Genomic DNA, 7,935 nt, shown 5'->3' on the forward strand with positions numbered 1-7,935 from the left:
GTTTGGTTCATTTTCCTAGCTCTTTTGTGGCTGTCTGGCTTTCTTCCAGAGTTACCACCACAGCTCCTCGGAACAGAACAGACTGTCCTCCCACCCCTAGCTACGACAGTCTGTCCTGCATGTGCAGGCTTTCTGTTCACTTCTTGAGGAAGAGACAGAAAAACGTGACACGGCTCTGTATAAGGCAGCTGTGTACTCTAAGGCTCGTCTCTGTCTTGATCAGACTCTGCACATATGCAGGCAAGGCTAATAGGTTCATCAGAATGAATCCTGAGCAGCCCTGTCTCTGCAGGACCTGCCGAAGTGATGCAGGAAGGTGGCAGCGGGGTTTGGGGGAGGGGGTGTTGGGGGTGAGGAGGCAAGGGTAGGGAATAACCTAGTAACCTAGGAACCTGTCTGTTGTCTCAGTACCAGCATCAGGAGGGGAGACGGGGACCACCAGATCCCCAGTTCTGCTTCTGTCAGGAAAACCAGACAAATTATTTATTTGTAAATAAAATCCTGTCCCTGCAAGAAATCAGCAAGGCAACATTTTAAAAGCTGGTAACAGTCAGTGAGCCATCATAAAGCCTCTGCCGCCTACATTAAATTCTTCAGGGACTCCAGCCCTGGCCAGTACTGTATGGACCAGGATCATCCAGCCGAGTTTACCAATTACTAGCAGGAGTAAATCAGTGTTAACCTAGGGGGAAAAATCATCAGTGTATGAACTATAGGGTGAAAAGTTACAGAGCAGCCAATAGAGAATGTTTCTGGTTTTGCTGGGGAAAGAAAAAAAAAACAACTTTAAAACATCCAGTGCATGAGTATATTTTCCTATATTATAAATGGAAAATGCATAGAAGCACGGATAAGTTATATGATGTAGTATGGTCCCCCGCCCCATTTTTCTAATGTCATTTTCCCTCGATGAGCATGTTTTCAATATAAAAGCAAAATGGTGACAACATAGACAACATAGGAGAGAAAGTTTGCAACTCCAGCAGCCTGGAAGCTGCATCCCACAGCATCTTACAGCTTCCGTGTTTAATACGGCCATCGTACTCCGTGTGCATCATGAGGTAGAAAAGCTGGTCCCCTTCACACCAAGGCTGCCTCTGCTGGACACTGCCACCCAAAGAACCAGGTAGTTGAGAAAGGTCTCCACCCCCAGAGAGACAGAAATTGTGCCACCATCATCCGGTAACTGAGAGGGTCCACTCCTAATTCAAACCTCCAAGCTGATCAGGGAGGGTAACCCTGGGGTCCCGGGTGGCTTCCTACTGCGGTGACAAACACCAAAAGCAACTTAGGGAGGAAAGGACGCGTGACTTCTAAGTCCATCCCTGAGGGAAGTCAGGGTAAGAACTCAGGGCAGGAACTGATGCAGAGGCTGCGTTCTGGTTTGCTCTCCATGGCTTAGTCGGCCTGCTTTCTTATACCACACAGGACCACCTGCCCAGGGATGGCTCCGCCCATAGTGGGTGGGGCCTTCCCACCTCAATCTTTTTTTTTTTTTTTTTTTTTTTTTTTGTTTCACTGATAGTTTCCTACAGGCTGTCCTGGAGCTCACTTTGTAGACCAAGCTGGCCCGGAACTCAGAAATCCACCTGCCTCTGCTGGGAGTGCTGGGATTAAAGGTGTGAGCCACCACACCCGGCTCCCACATCAATCTTTAATGAAGAAAATGCACCACACACTTGCCTACAGCCCAATCAAATGAAAGTGTTTTCTCAGCTGAGCACCCATCTTCCCAGATGATCCTATCTTGTATTCAGTTGACCAAAACTAACCAGCAGTTCTGGTTCTGTTGTCTGAGGCAGCTGGCTGTGAAACCTAAGGAGACTATCAAGGAAAACTTTCATCTTCAAGGGAAGACTTAACCACAGAAGTAATGGAGAATGCTCCCACCTGGCCCTGTGGGGATCAGATGTGGAAAAAAAAAAAAAAAAAAAAGCAGGGACCAGCTGTCTCCTTTGGGCACCTGCATCCCAGAGGGCATGGGAGATGCTGTGCTGAGCTAGGCAAGAGAAACACTGTCATCCAGCCTCAAGGAGCCAGGCCCTTCATGAACATGGTGTTAAATTTACATACAGTGCACTCGAAGCATCCAAACTTCATTTGCTTGCCACCAAGTGTATTATAAAGCCATAAAATCCCGACAGTATTAATACAAGTGGGAGCTTAAGAAAGCTCAGAAAGTCACTGGTATGCCTGAGGGCGTGGGAGGTTGGCCAGTATCACTGGTCCCACTATCTGGTTGGCCCACACACAGTGCAGTACATGAGCAGACCTTACGAGGAACAGCAAGCCTTCGGGACATTTGTGGAGGGCCCACATGAAACCTGCACAAGCAACACAAAAAATAGGGTGGGCAAAGCACAAGCCGCACTCAGCAAAAACCGCATGTGATATAAGCAGGCCAGACAGGAAATGCGCCCCAAATTAAGAGAAAGATCTGAGGAGGCTGGAGAGATGGCTCAGGGGTTAAGAACACTGACTGCTCTTCCAGAGGTCCTCAGTTCAATTCCCAGCAACCACATGGTGGCTCACAACCATCTACACTGGAATTGATGCCCTCTTCTGGTACTCATATGCAAAAAAATAAATAAATCTTTAAAAAAAATAATAAAAAGAAAGAAAGAAAAAAAAAGAGAGAAAGGTCTGAGGCATGTCCTTCCCTTCTCCGACACCAGCAACCACAGCTAATGTACAAAGTCCTCAGAAGTCCCATGCATGTGATCCCCTTAGAGGGGACTAACACGCAGAGGGGACACAGGCTTTGGGAATGAAAGGAATGACCAAAGAAAGGACGGAAACAGCAGACTGCAGCTATGCCACTGTGTCTGTGACCGACCAGGCTCTCAGAGGCAAGCACGAGAAGGGATCAGGAAACACCCTAAAACTTCAAGCCCAGTCCCCCCCCCCCAGGAATTCCACCAATAACTTCAAAAACCTGGAAAGGAAAACTGCCTAGGATCCCTTGAGAATGTTCAGAGGTGTGAAACTGTCAATGGATCTTTAAAGTGTTCAATACCTCTTGCAGTTTCTAAGGTTAAAGCTAAAGTCTGTATGGTGTGTGTGTGTGTGTGTGTGTGTGTGTATTATGCATGCACATGTTGTCATGAAAACACCTGATGCCTCTGTGACCAGCATCTTCCCCTAGGGCTTTCTGTCTTGCAGTGAACCTGGATGTCACTGGTTCAGCAGGCCTGACCACTGCAGGGCTTCTGTCCCCTCTCCCTGGCTGGGGTTACAAGTCAGAGCATCTCACCTGGTTCCTTCAGAGCACAGGGGAGTGAACGCCCGCCCTCGTACTTCACGCAGGCCCCAGCGGTAAAGTAACAGCATGTTAGGACCATTCTGCCTGTCTCTATTGTTTTCTTTTCCCAACCTAGAAATGCTTTAAAAACGAAATTACGGGATGGCATTTTTCATGTCAGGTCTTAAAGTAAACGAATATATATATATATATTTTTTTAAAGGCTTCCAGGGCTGCTCTGCTGGCCCAGGCTTCCTGCAAGCTCCCTCCCTCTGTCCTCCAACGGCCTCACAGAGGCCAATTCCTAGGTTCTGTCTCTACTACTTCGGGTTCTTTCTCAGGACACTGGCAGCCCCCTCCCCCCCCCCCTGCTGGAAGTGGCCGGGAAACACAAAGAGCTCACTGCTCTTTGTGTCCTACCCCTGAAAGCAAACAAATGCAAGTCCTTCCCAACCCCCACCAGTAACCGGGCTTGTCACCAGTAATTAAAAAGCAGATGGATTTCAAGGTTTAACAGCCAAAAAATAAAAATAAGGTTACAGTGTATCATACCCCAACCGTCCCCCCACCCTGCCCCAGGCTCCCATGCAAACATTTCTTTCATTCTTTTTTGTACAAAACTCATTCATTTCAATGTGCAAAATTGTACAAATGTGCAAAAAGACGTGCAGAATGTAATAATCGTCCCTTGAGAGACAGAACTGGGGCCTAAAACCCCAACATATTTTCTTAACATTTCCTAAGAATTCCATTTACTGTCCTGTAACACTTTCAGGAGCTTGTGCCTGACGAGTCTTCATACTGACTACGGCTTTCTCTTCGCAAAGGAAAAGGACTCCTGCCAGTAGCTGCGACTTGGTTGAACGCTTCTCTAAGATGAGTAGCGATAGCCGGGACGCCCAATGACAAGGCGTGTGACTTCCCAGGCCTCCAGCCCTCACCTTCGGAAATACAACTGTCCAAGCGACCCAAGCAATGGCCATTCATACACGCTCAGCCATTGCACTGCGCTAAACGGCTCAGCAAATTGGTGTGCACGCCACTCCCGCTCCTGAAGAACGGATGTTCCTCAGTGTGTGAAAAAAAAGGTCTAAGGCCCTGAGACCCCTAACCAGACAAAGAAAGCCTCAAGCCTTGAAAGTCAAAAAAGGAAAAAAGTTACTAGCACACTTTGAGATGATAACGGGAAACGGCTAGCCCACACACAGACTTCCCCGACCTCACTATTCGTCAATTGCTAGGAAGAACTCCTCAAAACCGGGACTGTTTCCCGATCTTGTTTTACATTCTTAAAGTAACCTTTAACAATTTTAAATGCAGTGCAGAAAAGAGTATCAAAATCCCAGTGACTGCTCCCAGAATAGAGCAAAAGTTGTTGGGGGTGTTCCACCCAGGCAAGAAGCATCCTAGAAAGCCGGCTGCAGCTGCCGGTGGCTGGCGACCGACCCAGGACCCAGGGGACTCGGGGGCCACTTGGCAGGGTCTGCCCGGGCGGGACGAGGGCAGGAGGAGGGGAAAAGAAAGGGAGGAGAGGACGAGAGGGAAGACAGTCGGAGGAGAGGGAAAGAGAGGACGAGGAAGGGAGGAACGGAGAAGCGGGGGAGGCTTGGGAGGAGGCGGCGGCCGAGAAGCGAGGAGCCAGAGCAGAGGCGCGGGCGGTGAACGCGCTGCATCCCACGGGAGAGCTCACCTGCGGGACAGCGAGGCGCTCGGTCCGCTCGGCCGCGCGGTCTCCGCCGAGGACGGCCGGGGCGAGCGGGCGGGTACTTCCGGCGGAGCCGCAGCCCTGGACCCGGCCCCTGGGCGCCGCCCTCCTCCTGCTGCTCTCCGCCCCGCAGTCCTCCCTGCCCTCCACACTGCCAGCGGTGACCCCTGAGGTTGTTTGCGGTGAAGCAGGATTTTGTCTTTCGGGACAGCTCTCACTATGTAACCCAGGCTGGTTTGGAGCTCCCTGTATGGACCAGGCTGGTCTGGAACTCACGGAGCCCTTTCGACCTCTGTCTCCGAATTCTTAACTCTGGCAGCATTTACCAATCATTGGTGTTATTGCCATGTTATTGCCATGGTTCTAACACTCGTGTCAATCACACGTTTTAAGTCTCTCTCTCTCTCTTTTTTTTCTTTCCTTTTTTTTTTTTTTTTTTTTCTTTCTCGCTCCAGCCCCTCTTGCTCAGGCCCTGCTAAGCCTCCCTTTCTTAATACATGGCTAGGGCTGGCAACAGTTGAAGAAGAATCTCTCTTTCAAGGCTTCCCAGTTTTCCTCTCTAAGAAGGAAGCTTGTTCTACCCTGAGCATTTCCTGACTAAACACTAAACACTTGGGCAGTGACTGGAGTCGCACCTCTAATCCCAACACTGAGTTGGAAAAAGTTCTCCCTTTTGTTTTCCCAAGAGACAACTTGTAGTTCAGCTGAGAATGCCCCCCATTAGCTGATACATTTGAATGTCTGCTTCCTGGTTAATGAACTGCTTAAGAAGGACTAGGAGGCGTGGCCTTGTTGGGGTAGGTGTGTGTGTCACTGGGGGCCGGCTTTGAGGTTTCACAAGCCTGAGCTGAGCTTGGTCTAGTCTTCCCAGCCTTGTGGTTGTGGATAAGATGTAAGATCTACAGCTCCAACAAATGCCTGCTTACTGACACGTTCCCTACCACGATGGCCATGAACTGGCCCTCTGAAACTAAATGAGCCCCCAATAAAGTCCTTTCTTCTATAAGTTGCCTTGGTCATGGTGTCTCCTCACAGCAAAAGATTGGTGACTAAGACAAGCTTTTCTAGACAGAACTCTCAGCACAGGGAAGTTGTTAAGGACGCTCCTACCCAGTAGTTTATAATTAGAAAACACCCAGACCTGCACAGGTGGAGGAAGTGCTGAAGCCTTGAGGTTATTCAAAATCAGCTTCCCAGAGTGAACACTACTCCCTACTGAGGGGTTATTGGCCACCAAAACCTTACGGATAAATGTCAGTGCAGTTGATGACATGCCAGAACCAAACTTTAAGACCCTGTTATTGAGCACTGCACAATGTGGTTACAGGACATGGAGAAATTGAATGGAAGTTCCCCAACTGGTTTTGGTACTGCTAAAAGGCACAATGAAGGCTGCCGAAGGAGAACTGTCACCTCGGGCTAGGCTGGAGACTCTGTGTGCCATGCTGTCAGTATTTTAGGCAAGACCTCGTACCATAGTGCACAGATTGTTCTGGGTGACTCCAGCAACTTTCCCACTGGCTAGAAGTTACAAGAAGGAATCTGATGCTTCATTTTCAAAGCTGCCTTGAGGCAGCTTAAATCCAACTACAAATAAACAGAAAATAGATCCCTGCTAAGCTTGCAATGCCATACCTCTGAAAGGTTTATTTATTTTAAAAAGATCTAAGTACACTGTCGCTGTCTTCAGACAGCACCAGAAGAGGGTGTCAGATCTCATTACTAATGTTGTGAGCCACCATGTGGTTGCTGGGATTTGAACTCAGTACTTTTGGAAGGGCAGTCAGTGCTCTTAACTGCTGAGCCATCTCTCCAGCCCTTCTGAAAGGTTTAAAATGGGGTGAAAGGGACTGTTGAGATGACTCAGTGGTTAAGAGAGCACTAACTGCTCTTCCAGAGGTCCTGAGTTCAATTTCCAGCAAACACATGGTGGTTCACAACCATCTGTAATGGGATCTGATGCCTGTGAAAAAGTGAAACATAAAAACATAAATTCTAGGCCTTTAGGCCCAGGCTTGAGAATGTGACCTTTGTGACTCAATGCCCCAAGGCATGCTAATCATAAAACAGATATCGACATTCCTCCATCCACCTGCCCCCTAGGTTCGGGAAGTGTTCTTTCAAAGAAAGTCACCCTGGCCCACTCTGGCCACTCCTGGATCCCGCTATGCAAATGTACTATTGTTAGAGCCTCATAGAAACTGTCTTTGACTCCCACTTCCTCGTGACTCTTAACTGGTATTTTTGGTATTTTCCAACAACGACCTCCCCACCCCCTTGAGTTGTGGTTTCTTCCTTTAAATACCCCCCTCAAACGGATACTGGGGGGGGGGGGCACGATCCTCTACCCCTGCGTGGAGTATGATTGTGGGTCCCAGAGCGTGCCTGGAATAAAAATCCTTGTGCGGTTTGCATCAAGACCGTTTCTCGTGAGTGATTTGGGGTGTCGCCTCTCCTGAGTCAGAACATGGGGGAGTCCTCACATTGTGGGCCTTTCACCTGTTCTGGTTGTGTCTGAAGACAGGGACAGTGTACTCATATACATAAAATAAATAAATAAACCTTTAAAAAATAAAGTGGGGTGAAAGGGTAGAGATGAATCCCTGTGGGGTTTGTTGAGTAAAAGCCGCAGGGTAGGAAACCAGGATGGCCTGTAAAATTGTGCCTTTATTATTCACAAAGCAGGGTGCTTTGCTTCTTAGTTTGTAAGGTAGTTCTGCACTCAATCAGTGGGCCTGCCACTTAAGGCTGACTCCCAACTGCAAATCGGCAAAATAAATTGCTTGGATTTCAATAATCTTCATCTCCACAGTTTTGTTTTTTTTTTGGGGGGGGGGTTTCGAGACAGGGTTTCTCTGTATAGCCCTGGCTGTCCTGGAGCTCACTCTGGAGACTAGGCTGGCCTCGAACTCAGAAATCCATCTGCCTCTGCCTCTGCCTCCCAAGTGCTGGGATTAAAGGCGTGCGCCACCACGCCCAGCTCTCCACA

General features: G+C 48.7%; 1 protein-coding gene across 1 annotated transcript in view; it reads right to left on the reverse strand.

Annotated features, from left to right (window-relative positions):
* Golm1 (golgi membrane protein 1) overlaps positions 1 to 4,984 on the reverse strand; it is a 40,500-nt gene extending 35,516 nt beyond the window's left edge. Inside the window, exon 1 of the mRNA XM_021215234.2 lies at positions 4,932 to 4,984. The gene's annotated coding sequence lies outside the window, so the exon portion shown is untranslated. The remainder of the gene's footprint in view (positions 1 to 4,931) is intronic.
* Between the last annotated feature and the right edge of the window lie 2,951 nt (positions 4,985 to 7,935).

The sequence above is a fragment of the Mus pahari genome, chromosome 16 (genome assembly GCF_900095145.1).
Source record: "Mus pahari chromosome 16, PAHARI_EIJ_v1.1, whole genome shotgun sequence".
In the NCBI taxonomy this organism is placed as follows: domain Eukaryota; kingdom Metazoa; phylum Chordata; class Mammalia; order Rodentia; family Muridae; genus Mus; species Mus pahari.